At 45.3% G+C, this 15479-nt stretch overlaps 1 protein-coding gene and 1 long non-coding RNA gene across 5 annotated transcripts in view; one reads left to right on the plus strand and one right to left on the minus strand.

Annotated features, from left to right (window-relative positions):
- The window catches only part of KIRREL3 (kirre like nephrin family adhesion molecule 3), a 574170-nt gene that overhangs the window by 310186 nt on the left and 248505 nt on the right, over window positions 1-15479 (minus strand). The window lies entirely within an intron of this gene.
- Window positions 1-15479, plus strand: part of LOC117080850 — a 138546-nt gene that overhangs the window by 23338 nt on the left and 99729 nt on the right. For all 3 annotated transcript variants that reach the window (XR_004435988.1, XR_004435987.1, XR_004435989.1), the window contains exon 2: window positions 12868-13010. This is a non-coding gene — a long non-coding RNA (uncharacterized LOC117080850). The remainder of the gene's footprint in view (window positions 1-12867; window positions 13011-15479) is intronic.

Genomic DNA, 15479 nt, shown 5'->3' on the forward strand with positions numbered 1-15479 from the left:
GTCATAAAATGTGCTTCTGTGAGGGCTAGATGAGATAAAACCCATGACACAGACTGGCAGTCAGTAGTAACATTAGCTGGGTCTGAATGTGAATCTGAGGTTGATGAGTACGGAAAGGAATAATAGCAAAGATAAGGAGAAGAATAAGCCCATGTAAGCATCTCTGGGATCCTAGAACAACAGAGACCGATGCATGACCAACTGGGGAGAGAGAGAGAAAGAGAGCTTCCACCGTCCCATTTCCCGCCTCCTCCACCTACTCTTTGTTGACACTTAATATAGAAACTAGGCCTGTAACTGGCGACAGATCAATACTTCCACTGAAGAATAAAAACTCTCATGGGACAGGCCAGACCAGGGATATGATCTCAATAATGTGCGTCGGGGAATTGGGGCTTACTGGAAAACGTGGCTTTGGAGGTAACAGGCAGCTGTCAGGCCCCAGAAAATGGGAAAGAAGTGGATATCAAAACCTGTAACTCTGGTTTAAGGACAGACATCATTTCCTTGTCTCTTTCTGTAGGAACTGAAGTAAATTGCCCTTTAGGCAGAACCAAACCAAAGAGGAGACATAAACTCATTTTTGAGTGAGGAAATACAGCTAAAAATTACTTTCCCGTTGCTTCCTTTCTCAGATATGGCATTTACCATGGGTAACAGATGAATGGATAATCTTCATTTAATGGCAAAGATAAGGGGGATCCTTCCTGATACTGAAGGTACAAAATAAACATCCCAGTATTTCCAGACTCCCACCTTCCAGGCACTGGCAATTCAGCAGAGGTCTGGGTTTATTCTCTGGTCATCACTGCATTTATGAATCTTCAATTAGTCCTGACTTAGCTTGAGAGTTTTTATAAAACTGCCCAGCGTAGCGCCTAGCAGAGAGTACATGTTGCATACGTTTGTTAGTTTCTTTCTTTCCACAGCTACTGCTGCTGGCTACTTTGCGTTTGTGAGGATTTGGTCACAAGAGGGATTGTCTAGAGAGAGCAGATGGTCTGGTTGACTTTCAGTTGTAGTCACAGCAACAATAGCACCATTTATGGGGCCATACACTTTATGCCAGAGGTTTTACACACATTTCCTCATTTAATACTCCAATGAACCCTGTGAAATGGACACTATCACCTCCATTTTGCAGATAAGTAAACCGAGGCTCATGGCAGTGAAATCATTTGACGAGTCACACAAAGCTAAAATGTAGATGCCAGAGCCAGGATTTGATGAGAGGTCCCCGTGACATTTCAAACCAAGCTGTTTTTGGTGTTCGTATCACTTTCTGAACAGAGAACTGGAGAGCTGGAAGGACCCTCAGAGATCATCTGGGCTGGTGGTCCTCACCTGGGGGCGATTTTGTCCCCAGGGGACATTTGAGAACATCTGAAGATTGTTTTTGGTTGCTGCGACTAAGTGGGGGAGTAGGGGTACGTGCTCCTGGCCTCCCAGGGCGCTGCTAACCACTCTGCAATGCGCAGGTCAGTCCCCATGACAAGAATTATCCTACCCAAAATGTCATTTGTGCTGAGGTTGAGAAATTCTGGTCTAGACCAATCTCCTGATTTTACAGCTAAGAAAATCTGGGTGTGGGTAAGGTTAAAGGTCTTGCTAATTTCCTTAGGACAGAGGATACTGGGGATCACCAGACATCCCCACAGTCCTCCCCTACCCTGCGCTGCCCAGGAAGAAGAGCTCAAAGGGAGTGCCCCAGACTGGCCGTCGTAAGCATGGTGTGGAAAGGTCCTGCTTAGTTTTCCAGGGAGCCAGCAATTGGTTACATCAGAAAACTTTGTTCTCAAGAGCAGTGCCCTTATGTAGATTTCAGGGAAAAATAAAAACAGCTAAAGTTTTCTCAAATAGTGAGTTTCCCAGTTTGCTCCTGTTGGCAATTTTCTAATGTAGATTCAGTGGAATCTGGGTGAGAGGGTGCTGCTGAGTGGGGATGTGCTTACCAAGGGGAAAATGAATGTGTCCCCTGATTGGAGGCCAGCTTGCCAGACAACTGTGACTGTCAGCACACAGAGCTGGGGCCCTGGCCTCGGGAAGGGAGTGGGGAGGAGCAGGGATGGGGCCTGGGGCTCAGGAAGGGGGTAAGGAGGAGCAGGGATGCACCTTCAGGGCAGAAAGGGTCTGGTGGAGCCCAGCTCCAAAGCACAGAGAGGGCACAGTGGGCAGGGAGAGGGCAGAGGAGGGAGTGAACTGTCCCCCCTCCTCTGTCATGCCTGCATCACTGCTCAGGTCCTGGGGGCCTAGGGAAGGAGTGGAGGGGAGAGACGATAGTTTCCTAAGTCACACTGCCTCATGGATTCTGGGGAAGGATCTGGGCAAATCTGCAGCAGCTCCGAGTCTCAGTTTCTTTCCCTGCCGGTAGGACGATGGCAATAATACCGGTGATGGATGAAGTGAGAGACTCCTGGGACACACAGCACGTGCCTGCTTCTTCCCCAGCTCGGAATCCTCCAGTAGAGGGGGACATTTTCAGACACAGTGAGCTAGAGGAGGCTTTTTTCAGTTTCTTAATTCTAAATGTTTAATTACTATAGGCACCTAATAGTTGTATATATTTATGGGGTACCTGTGATGTTTTGACACAAGTGTACAATATGTAATGGTCAAATCGGGATAACTGGTATCCATCAACTCAAGCATTTATTATTTATTTGTGTTAGAAACATTCCAATTCTACTCTTTTAGTTCTTTTAAAATATGCAATAAAATACTGTTAACTACAGTCACCCTGTGGTACTACTGAATATTAGATCTTATTTTCCTATTTAACTGTATTTTTGTCCTCATTAACCATCCCACTTTATTCCTCCCTTCCCACTACCCTTCCCAGCTGCTGGTAACCATCATTCTCCTTAGTGAGGGTTGCTGTTTGCAGAATGTTGGCCAGGGCAGGAGAATGTAAATACACGAGTATACCTAGACCTTCCGATACGCCAGCAGCCAAGCATGTGCCACCAACACCTAAGCCCAGGAACTAAATCCAACGCATTTTCATTCATAGAGGAATGAAATTAATTAATTAACTTTGAATTAATCATAGGGGAGAAGCCTCCAACAGCCCCTGTTGCCCCCTCCACCCCTGTCTCGCCTTATCTCGTCCTTTTCCTTTGAGCAGGTGAGTGATCTCTTGATTCCTCGCTCCGAGATTCCCAGCCACCGGCCGCAGCTGGAAGTGGGTTTCACAGAAGGTCCCGGGCTGGCCTCACCTGACATGCCCTGTGTGTACCTCACTTGGCTCCTCAGTGTCAAAGGCAGGACTATGTGTGACGCGGGGTTTCCACAGAGCACTAATGGAGTCCGTTAGTATTCAGACCGAGTTTCCTATTTTTTTTTTCCCCCTAAGAGTGCAACATTGTGGTTCAATATTTGCTGGGTGGTAATTAATAGCACTTAATCTGTAGATCTGGAGCTGGTTTCTCATCTGCTGAGAAATGAGGTTACCATAGCCACTCCATGTTTGGCTCCTTCTCTCCTTTTCCCTTCCCAGAAATGTCCTTTTGTGTTTTTCTCAGCCCTAGGAGGGCTCAGGACAAGAAGGCTAAAAGCACCCAAAGAGATTTGCTGCTGCATTAGCTGGCAGCTGCCTGAAAGAAAAGTTTATGAAGACAAAGAAGAAATGGACTTCCACCCACCTCAGAGGCCTGATGTGGTGTTGGACAAGACATCCTCACAGGCGGAGGGGCCTCTTACTCTTCCACACAGGGTCCTAACAAAGCACCTTCAATGATCAGACCATGATGTTTTGACTGCGTACTGTGTTCCAGGTGGCTCAGATAGGTATTTTGTCAAATTCTCATAACACTACAACTATCTTGAAAGGCAGGTATACATGATACAAATGGTACAAATGAAGAAACTGGCTTTCAGAGAGACCAAGTAACTTGCTCAAGGCCACACAGCTAAAAATTAGCAGAAAGAAAACTCCAATCCAAAGTGAAACCCTTCCCCCCGTTCCATGCTGTTGTTGAAGATGTGAATTCCACTGTGTGAATTTCTAGCCTTCTGTGTATGACTTGCCCACAGAGCATTAGGTGACACAGTGTTAATTCGACCGCATTTTGGCATGGTTATGCGGCTTCTCTGCAAATCGTTTCATCTTCCTGTGCCTGACACCTTTGTGTAGGAGGCTGGGTAGACGTCACTAAATTACTTTCACTTTACAGATGGAGACACTGAGGCCCTGAGACACAGAGGGATCTGGGTAAAGCGAAACAGCTCTTGAGTAGTATTTGCTCTGTCGGTCAGTGTGTCAGGTGCAGGTAGCATCACGTGCCCTACCTGGGTCTTAAGGAATGATGAGATCCAGGCAGCTGGGGCTGACAGTGGCCTGTGCATACTCTTCCTGAAGGTATCTCACCTGCCTTTGTTTGACAGCATGTTAGCAACGTCTGTAATTTGGGCAGGAGTGAGGAGAAGGAAACCACAGTTAAGGTGTGTGTGTGGAGTGCTCTGCAGGCAAACCAGCCCACAAGGGATGCTCTGGTCACCGGTGCGGATGATGGCAAACACCTGAAGGAGAATCGTAGCCAACACTGCAAATCAGGCAGCATGTATCAGACTTTAAAAACCTCAGGGAGTTTTGGGCCAGCCAATAAAATGTGCTCCATTTTGCTAGAGCTGAGGGGACTGGGCAAGAAGGAGCACTTAGAATTTTGACACTACACTTTGATCAGTTTGACGGGTTTAGTATTATAGAAATATTTCATTGTTTCAGCAGAGATGAGTAAATCTAATCATCCATCCAGCTGCACTCTGAATTTGCCATGATTCGCTAGAAGGGGAGGGGGTGTATGGAGTGGGGGGCAAAGAAGGAAATAAACAACTGATTTAAAATGCAGTTTAACCTGAGGTAATTTGGCCCATTAGTTCAAATTGTGTTTTTTTCTTCCCTCCTTTTTTTTATTTAAGTCATTGCTCTATTTTCAAGATATTATTTTTTAAAGGTGGCATCTAATTATGTTTTCTCTCCACATTCATTTTGAGCAGGTAATAAAGGCTCAAGATGGGGGAGTTCTACAGTGATTAATGGAAGAAAATGTAGATGGGGCTGAATTGAAGCAACAGTGTAAAATATGATTTTATAAACAGGATAGAAAGAAATTAAAGTGCTCCATTGCTAAACTCAGTGGAGATGGTATTCATTGTGTGTTGGGTGCTGCAGTAGTGGTCTGGAATCTGTCTGGAGAAAAGTCTTTCTGGATATACCAGATCAGCCTTTGGTGGTCACTAGGTCCTCTGACTTGGGTGTGACACAAAAGCCCCCCACTTACAGATCCCTCTCCTACCCAGAAGATATGTTGCTTATATTTGTGATATATTCCGGTGGGCAAAGCATTGCTCTATCCCAGCGTCCCCTTTTATCTTGAGAGGGAAGGCCAATAAGTTTATAATCCCTTAGTCTGATTATGGCTCCAAGGAGGAGGGACTGGTAGAGGGGCCCTAGTAGGGTGTCTTGATGGGACACAGGGGATGGGGCTAGGGACAGGGAGCACAAAAATGGCCTGAAAGACATATTTAGAAAAATTTTTATTTTTGCATTGCTGGGCTAAAATATATCCTTTTCTTGTTGGGAGCAGAGAGGGGAATCCTTGTTAGATTTACCTTAGAATGAGGTCATGCTTCTTGGAAACAGCCCTTCACTGAGAAAGAAGATATCCATTGTTCCATGAGAGCCCCCATGGTAGAGTGAGTGACAAGGTTCTTGGAAATATCATCAGATAGTGCCTACTTTGGGGCTGAATGAGAACAGGAAAGTGGCAGAACAGGGAAAAGGTTTCACCACAAGGAGCTCATTCCTGCAGACCTTGAATGGAAAACCAGCTCTTGGCATTATATAACACAGGCCAACTTTCTCTTCCTAACAACAGGAAGAGGCACTTCAGGTCAAAGACAGACCCTCCTTTCCTATGCAGAGGCCTCTTGTCACTTTGCTAATTTCTTTGTTTGTGCTTCACCTTCTGTTCTCCATTTTCACTTTTCCCATCCCACTGGAGCACAGATCCAAGTTTTAATCCAGATGCCCATAATGCTGCTCACCCATCACCTACTTGTGATACGGATATTAATATGCATATAATTTTAATGATACAGTCTTCATGGTCTTTCAATTCCCTTATTTAATATTTTTGTGTTTGTTCACAGTCTGTTGGCTCCTGTGGGGCCAGCACAACGACTCTTGCAGGGCTCTGTAGTTCATATGGAGCCAGACACTGAACTCCACCCTTCAGATATCCCATGCCCATGTGTTGAGGGTGACAAGGAATGATTTCTTCCATCTAACCAGAGTTCAACAAATGCATCTTGATCTTCAAAGAAAACACCCGAGAGTCCACAACAGGGGACATGGGATCAATGGGAACTGCATAGGAGAGTTTCAAAGGCAGATAGGGAAATATGTGTTGAAGAGGGGTACTTGGCAACAAATCAGACTCTTACGCATAGAAAGGAGAGACCCCTAAGTGGAGAGGATGTGAAAAATTCAGATTGTGGGGCTTCGCTCTTGGAGACTGTAATTCAGTAGGTCAGGGTTAGAAGTCCAGAATCTTCTCCTCAGGCAATTCTAATGCAGCTAACATTTGGGAACCACTGAGGTCTTGGATGGCTCCCAAATGAAGAAACTGAAGCCTAGGAAAATTCAATGGCTCATCTAATGCCATACGGCTAGTAATAGGGGAGGAGTGAGACTACCATTCCATTGCTCTTTCCATTCACCTTAATTCCACCACTTAGCATTTCACTAGTAGAGAAGGACTGTTGGTCTGGGGGTACCAGGAGGTTGAATGGAGGACGCTTGTGTTAAGAAGGGAGAACTATTTAGAACACATGTGAAACTCTATTTACACCAAGCTTTAAATTGAACTTCCCATTTCCCAGTTTCAGCTTCCAGAATGCAACCTTAATCTAGTTCATTTGCATAAGCTTTAAAATAAGCCTTTAGAACAAATGTAAATGGATCTTCAAAGAACAATATTATGATGGGTTCAGTGTAAATGACTCAAAAACATATGGATGGCATTTCTTGAGGATTTCCCAGAGAGTCTTGCTGTCTGTCTGTATGCAAGGGAAGTTTATTATCAAAGCAAAACTAGGGTTTGGGAGAAGTATGATATTCTTAAGGTAGTGTATCCTAACCTGTCTGTGGTTCTAATTTATTTTCATGCCTCAGTGAGCTGGACTGATATCATAGAATGGCCAACATGAAGCAGAAGTCAATCTCTTCATCAGGCTGAACGTGGCTCACAGAAGCATCTGACACCCCAGGTCATAGGACACACGACATAGATCTCAGAACTGAAAAGAACAAGAGATTTTCTCATAAAGCTCCCCTCACCATGGTCATGAGGAAACCAAGGTTCAGAGAGGGCAAGTGACTTGTCAAGGTCGCATAGCCAGTACATGGTTGAATTGGGATATCAGCCTAGGTATGTCTAACTCCAAATTTTATTTTCTCTTGAATATATCACCTAGCAGCTAAGAAATCAGCAGACAGTGGGCTTTAGAACCAGACAGGCAAACACAGCTTCAGGGCGAGGTTAGGCAGCTAGAACTTTATTGATCAACAACTTTGCCACATCACTGGCAGATTGGTTGCTGGGCAACGTGGCTCCTCTCTGAAAAGGCAAGAAAAAGGTTCTGAAGATGATGGATCTGCATTAAGCAAAACCCAATAACCAGGCACTTTCAGGTCAAAAACTTGGTTTGCTGTGGTTTGGAGTTTCTAGGTCAGCTGCCCAGAGGCTGTCCTCTGCTCAGCTTATCTTAGATGAGGCCATCAGTAAGGACCTCCTCAGAGACAAGAGACAGGAAAACCAATTTAAGATCCCCTTAGACAGGGCAGATGGAGATATGGGCTTGTTTTCTACCCAATGTTAGTACTGTATCTTATCTTACAGCTAGGTTGAAATTAGAGGAATTGGCAAAACAAACAAACAAAAAAACAAAACAGCACAAAGAGATGACTTGGGAATAGGAGGTGGGTGTTGCTAAACAGGGGTAAGTCATTTACTACTGTGGACCTTAGTTTCCCCATTTATAGAATGGTGAGCCTAGGCTAGCTTCATGTTAGTCTATCAACAGGTGCTGGCTGGCTATAATAATCACCTGGAATGTTTGTTAACCTAGAGACTCTGAGGCCCCAATTTCAGCTATTCTGATTTAGGTTTGACATGATACTCAACAATAATTTCATCCACGCTATCAGAGGTATTTACTGCATGTCCAGGAGATGTTCTGGGCTCTGTGTTAGGTACTGGGGATATAATTGTGAATGCAAAGCACTGTATAAGGCAAATGGGGTATTTAAATCTTTAAAGGAGAATTTTTGTTGGATGAATGGCAGTGTAATATTACATACATGAGATTTAGTCAGAATTGGATTTGAATCTTTACTTTTCTACTTACTAGCTGTGTGACCTTATTTATGCAATTTACTTAACCTCTTTGATCTCATCTATAATATGAGGATATGATTACGGTGCCTACTTCATAAGATGGTTGATGATTACATGAGATAATCTGGCTGAGTTGCTCAGATTCCTGGAACACAGTCAAGGCTCACCAACGGCAAATATGCACAGATTCCTGGGGTTTTAGGAGCTTGTAGGAATGTGTGCAGTATGTATAAGAGTGTGTGTGAGACCCACATCATGCATGCATGTACAGTGTGTACGTTTCTCAGAATGAATTTAGTGATGGGGAGACTACTCCTGTATTTCTGCTTGGTTTCATCAGGATGGCCTCATGGAAGAGATGACATTAGATTTGGGCCTTAGCAATGGGCAGAATTTTGATAAGCAGCAATGAAGAGGAGCAGAAAATGTTCCAGAAATTGGGGTACTAGCTAAGGGGCAGAGAGCCCAGGAAGGTGGAGCTGTGCTTGGGAAAGTGGTGGACAGACCATTCGTGGAAGGCTGGCCAATGGCAGAAGGGCCTTGGGTGCCAATCAAGGGACAAAATAGACATTGATTTGTCTTTTGAAACACACGACTTTTTTTTTTTTTTTTTTTTTTTAAATGAGTGGAAAGCCTTTGATAAGCATTTGTTGAATTAATGACTGAGATGTTGAGCAGGTGAACAGCCTTTTCTGGAAAGTTCACCTGGAGGAGGTGTGCTGACCAGAGAGGATAAAAGGGAGGCTGGAGGCAGGGAGGTCAGGACTGTCATACTGTCCCAGACATGCAGAACAGGCTGCTGGACTAGACGGGGACAAGGAAATAGAGAGGTGGGGCCGGTGCAAAATGTATCTTGATGGAAGCAGCACCAAGTCGTGGAGACTGATCAGGAAGCAGGTGTGGAAAGAAGCAGCAGAGACCTCAATTTTCAAAGTGTGTATCTGGAACAATACAGAAGAGACAGGGCCACTAAATGGGGCTGAGGAAAAGCACTCAGAGCCGTTCCAAGTTGAGCCAAGGCTCCCTGTTCTGTGCCCCATGGTGCCAGCAATAGTGTCTTATAGAAACTAAGGACCTGATGAACAGTAGTCATATCACTATTCTTGATAATACTCATGCCAGTGTCAATGTTTTGACTGCTGCCTTCCCTGCTAGAATACAGGCTTCATCAGGCAGGTACTGTGTCTGCCCTGTTGCTTGCTCTGTCCCTGACACATAAAATTGTGTCTGCCACATAGTAAGTGCTAAAAAAAAAAAAGAGTGGGAAAAGTAGCTGAGAACTGGTTTACTGAGGAAAGAAGTTGACTCATTTTAAGACACATTAGGTTGAAGGTGATGGGAACTGTCTTGCTGGAAGTGTCTGCTGGGCAGTTGCATATTCTGGTTAGAGGTCCAGTTTCAAGGAGACCCTGGTCACCACTGGGCACTTCCTTCCATGCCAGGTATCACCTCCCTGGGGCCCTTCCCTTGAGAGGACCTCATGGGACCTCCTTCCAAATCCATCCCTACTCTCCCAGCCACACATACTGGTTTCTCCCCTGAAGGCTCTGAATTTGAGCTGTGATGATATCTCTGTGATACAGGATAGCCTCTTTTGCCTAAAGAAAACCACTCTGAAATGGCAGGCTCTCAAATGAAGCTTTGTAGTACACCCTATAGCAATTCAAAACGGGGTGGAGGGAGGGGGAGAAGTCTGAACAATTGCTTAGCTCATTAAAAACAGCAGTTGGATCGCATTTCAACATCTGAAAAAAAAAAGACAAAATGGAATTTTACAATGTGGTCACATGAGCTAAGACTAGTGAAGCAAGATCAAGAGAGATTAAAAAAAAAGAAAAAGAAAAGAAAAGAAAAGAAAAGAAAAGCCCAAGCAAAACCCCCAGATAACTGGTTGCATTACTGTGAGTGCTTGGTGCGGCCACTTCCAGTGGCTCTTTGTTTCCCCTGTAAATCTAAAGATCCCGGCGTGAAAGCCAAAACAGGAGATGAGGAGATAAGAAAAAAGGTATCCAGATAGTGTCAGGTGGTCTAACCACTGAGCTTCAGCCCCTTGATACTCTAGGCGAGAGCTTAGCCTGCAGTAGCTCTCCTGGATTCTTCTGGTCATTCATTGCTTAAAATGTGGGTTTCCATAACTTCACAATTCACCTCCAAGGTGTAGACTGCATGGATTCCCAAGGAAAAGAATATCTGAAAGTTCCAGAGGCCAGGCTTGGTATTGGGTGTTTATCATTGTACAAGTCCCTCCCTGCCTTACTCCTGAAAGGGGCACACTAGTGGTCACTGTGACTAGTTGGAGCCCGCTTGGCCTCTGTAGCAACTGAAGCTGTTGGCCACCCTGCCATTCCTGAAGGGTTTTCTTAATCCCTCTTTCCTCCTTGTCACTCTTTTCTTTTGCTTTCTCTCCTGCTACTCCATCCACTTTTTGTTATGTTTCTTTGTTGACTGCTACCCACCCTTTAAATGTTGGTGGTCCCTGAGGGTCCATAGAGATTTTCTTAATTTCGTCTACATTCCTTATTCTCTTTCACCTATCGGCAATTTTTAAAAGAAATTTCTAAGTGCCAGACACTGTCCTGGGCATTTGGGGATATGAACATGAATGATGGGCCCTTGCCTTTAATCAGCCTGTGGTTTATTAGAGGAGAAAGTATGTAAAACAAACACAACAAAGTGTGACATGTATCGTGCAAAGTGTCATGGAAGTGAGAGGAGAGCGGGGGTAACTCTGCTTGGGACTTCAGGATCAGCTTTCAGCAGGAGGTGGCAATACATTGAGACTCCCTAATTCATTTCTCTGGCCATGACCTCCCCCTGTCTTCTAGCTCCACACCTGAGTTTCAGATGACTTGCCAGACATCTCTACTAGCAAATCCTGCAGATACATCAGACTTAGTTTTCAAAATGAAACCCCAACCTCCTTGCATTGACATTGCCAGCCACCCAGTCACCCAATCTGGAACCTGAGCCTGATCCTGGTGCCCCCTCTCCCTCCCTCCCCTAACCTACACCCTGATGATAATATCTCTATGAAAGTTCTGACCTGCCTCTTTCTACATGACCATGAGATCTGCTCAAGTTCAGGCCCTCGTTATCTCCAACCTGGAGTATTACAAGTATTGCAACCCCTGTCCAGCTCTTTGTTCCCAAACCCCGTTGTGCTTAGGAATAACCTGCAGAGCTTATCACACAGACATCCTGCAGTCCCTCCCCTTGAGATTCTGGTTCAGGAGGAACAGTCTCAGGTGGCCCCAAGGGGAGTGGTTTGTGGACCTCACTGAGCATAGACAGTATCTCTCTGCTTTTAGTGTGTTCTGTTCTAATTAGTGCTGGCTACTTCCAGGGTATGTTCTGAAGCACAGACATGCTCCTGCCATGTCTTGGATTAAAAACCTCCAGTGGTTCTGAACATCTTAACCAGGCATTGAAGACCTTTCCTAAAATGACTGGAATCGCCTCAGCTGTGTAGCTCACTTGTTTTCCTTCCCCATAAATGAGCAAGTTGGCCTCATGGCATAGAGCTTGGTGCTTAGTTTCATCCCAGGCCAACAGGCCTCATACCTCTACTCTACCCTGACAAGTTGTAACCCTCAGTAAACAACACAATCAGCGTATACTTCCAAAGGTGGTTGTATGAGGATGAAATAAAATATTGGGAATAGAGCTCTTTGCTCAGTATCCAGCATAGAGTAAGGCCTCCATACTGAAAGCTAGTACCGCCGTCCCATGTTCTTCCCCATTATGTCCTCTACACCCCAATTATCCCAGACCATTTACCATTCCCTGATTAAGTCATGCAACCTCATCGCCACTACCTGGGACTGTCCTTAATTGGAAAACTCCTATTCATCCATCAAAGGCCTGCTCACATGTTACCACAAAGCAGTGCTCTTTGTGATTGTGGCTGTGCTCACAGAAAAGGCACTGTATATCCCTCTTTTGTGGTATTAGGAACCTGGTATAACTGAGAGTGCATCTCCCTTGAGCTTCTTGAGACTAGAAACTGTTTTATTTATTTTGGAATCTCAAACCTAGCAAAGTGCCTGTCACAGAACAGGCCCTCAGCACCCATGAATGAAGGAATGAGCTAAGGGAACGTTTGTATGCAGAGAGTCATGAGAGAACCCCTGTTCCCCTTCCTCTGCTTTGCAGAACTGTCCTTTGTAGAGGCGACTCTCAGTGGCCCTTGCCCCTTAGAGACCTCAGGTCAGCTGGAAGACTCCCCTCCAGATGGGCGTTGCGGTCTTTTCCTATCCCGCAGGTCCTAGATGTGACCTTCCCAGACTCTTTCTCAGTCTGCATCTGACCCGTGCCTAGCATCGTGGCCCCCGTAAAGGGCTCTTCCATTAATAATTGCCTCCGTAGTGACTGATTTATCTGCTCCTTGAATCTGAGGAGGTTGACCTTTTAAGGTGAAAATGGCCAGTCACTGAAAAGCTGAATCGTTTTTATGTTATTCCCATTCCAGTGACTTCAGAAGTGGCCCAGGGCCCATCATTTGGGGGCAAGAAGCTGCCTGGATGCTTTCTGGCCTTCTGGGTGTGCAATCTCACTGTTTCACCAGCCACTTCTTTTTACTCCCTTGCCCAGGCTTCAGTGGCAGAAGACAGTGTAAGCCCCAGGAAACTGTGAAAGCAATAAAAGAACTAAATGTTTTCTAGGTCACCGCCTGATCAAGTCCCCACTTAAACAATAATCTTGCCATTGCATCTGCAAAACCCCAGACTCAGGCCCCAAAAGGTTATTTCATCAATCATTCTTGAGCTTGCCTACGGCGAGCACTATTCCCAGCAGGCCTTTCAGGCCATCTCTAAACAGGCTCTGTGGAGGCGAGGCCTGGCTCCATTCGAGTGCTTAGGCAGGGACCATTAATATCGTTGAAGGGCAAAGGTGGGGCAGGAAGGGAGGGAACTGTGTGCTGTGGCAGGAAAGAAGAGACCTCTTTGGGAAGCGGGCAGGGGCAGGAAGGCCAAGGCTGATTTGGCCTTGGTCTGGCAAGGGAAGCTGCGTTTCGTGTTAACACACGAGGATTAAACCAGGCCACGTGTGCCGTCCAGCACTGTGATAAAAGCCTCTCTGCCCACCAAAACTGTGCACGGGATCCTTTTGTAAACTGTAGGCTTCAGTCTACCCAGTCCCTAGCTACTGTGTTGTTGAAACCAGCTTCTTTGATTTACTCAGTGTATTTACCAAGCAATTTGCAAGACCAAGTAATTACTTCTCAGTTCATTGACTCATAGGTGGGAGGGCCACTTAGGTCCTCTTATGTGACCTCCATCCAACCTTCCTGGGCCTTCCTAGACTCCTGTTCCTATCAGCTTTTCATCTCCTCTCCCTCCAGTCTCCAGGTGGCAGGGGGTTGTGACCACCTCCCCTAGAGAGCCTGGGCCTCTGCCCAGTCACTTCTCTGAGCCATGAACTTTTTGCTGTTGTGCTTTCCATCTCTCGCTCCAAGCTGACGGCTATGGCACCTTGTCCTCCCTGCTTTGGAGTCGGTGATGAATTCCCTCCCTTCATTTCGACTGTTTTCGTGGAGGTATTTATAGACCGTGATTGTGCTCCCTCTGAGCCGGATCCTTTCTCAACTATATAAATTTGACTCTCTCGCTCTCTCCCGATATGACTTATCTGCTAATCCCTAGAACATTTGTTGGTATTTATGTCTTGCTTGGATTTTCTACACCTTTTCTAAATTGCTCCAACTTGCGTGGTTCAAGTTACCCCATTCCTCGGTGCTCAATAAAAAGAGCCTCATCTCCCCATCCTCGCCGCTTTGCTCCTGGGGACATCAGCTGCTGAGAATCAGAAAGATCATGCACGGGGAGAGGAGGTTAACAGATGGCTCATAATTGTATTACAAGAGCATCTCCAAAGGAAATAGGATCCTTTTTCAAGTGACTTCTTTACAAAAGTCTTCTGTTTCCATTCGTTCTCCCCACCCCAGCAAAAAGTCCTTCTTACAAAAAAAAAAAGTCAACAATTCTTCCGAGAAGAAAATAAAAAGTCCACTGAGTCTCTACAGGGGAAAGGAGACAAATATTAAAGGGTGGAGGTGAGGGAGGTGAAAGTGACTGTTGTGATCGTTTTCGTAACCCGACTCTCATCATGTTCAGGCTGCCTGCTGAAGCTAGGAAGTCCAGAATGAGATTCGTTGACGCTGAAGGCCACGGAAGACCCTAGAGATTGTTGTCTAACTTCATTTTCTAGGTGTGGAGACCGAGTCAGGGCTGTGTAGAGAAACGAGTGCGTGTTTTGATGTCACTCATTCTGGGTTTTGAGGTCTGCTCATCTGTTTACTGGAAATAAGTGGTTCTTGATGAGGTTTCCTGACTTTACTGAACCTCAATTTAGTTTCCTCATCTGTAAAATGCAGGCTGTGCTACTTATCTGGGGGCTTTTTGTGGATGTTGAAAATAATGGATGGAATAAATAAGTGCCTTGCACATAGTAGGCACAGAATACATAATCATTGCTTCTGAGTCACAGAACAGTGAAGCTACCTGCCTAAAGCCAATTTGTCAAACCTCGGGCCAGAACTTGGGGCCTTTATTTCTCAGTTTGGGACTTCTACTACGGTACCTCCTCCTCCATAGCTACCCCATTGAACATGTTTCTGTTCTTTGAAGGTGGCATGAGGACATTCTCAACTATGGCACTCTGGCTGTAAATATGTTTGATGCTCCTGCGTGTAGGTGCTCAAAGCCCACAGTGAAGCTTCAAGTGAGGTCAGCCAGAGAGCAACACTCTTACCCTCTTTAGAAACAGAAGGAACTGGAGACGTTTGGCTGAGAAACTTAAGAATGTAGTATAAACTTATCAGTGAATGTAGCAGCTAGGCCTTTCTTAGGGCAACTGGGCTGGGCCAGGGTCACTAGCCTAAGCTGGAATGGAAAAGCTTCTACAGAACTTTTTACTGGGAAAGAATCAATCTGTGTTGCCAATCATTCTGCTGTGTGATTTACAAATGCCATCTAATTTAGTGGTTCCCCAGCTCCCAGTTTCCTGACACCAGGAAGTAGGTGTAATGTTTTTTATTTTATAGGTAAGGAAGCTGAGACCTAGCTCTATCACATGGATTGT

Source organism: Trachypithecus francoisi, unplaced genomic scaffold, assembly GCF_009764315.1.
Source record: "Trachypithecus francoisi isolate TF-2019V2 unplaced genomic scaffold, Tfra_2.0 Lachesis_group8, whole genome shotgun sequence".
Classification (NCBI taxonomy): domain Eukaryota; kingdom Metazoa; phylum Chordata; class Mammalia; order Primates; family Cercopithecidae; genus Trachypithecus; species Trachypithecus francoisi.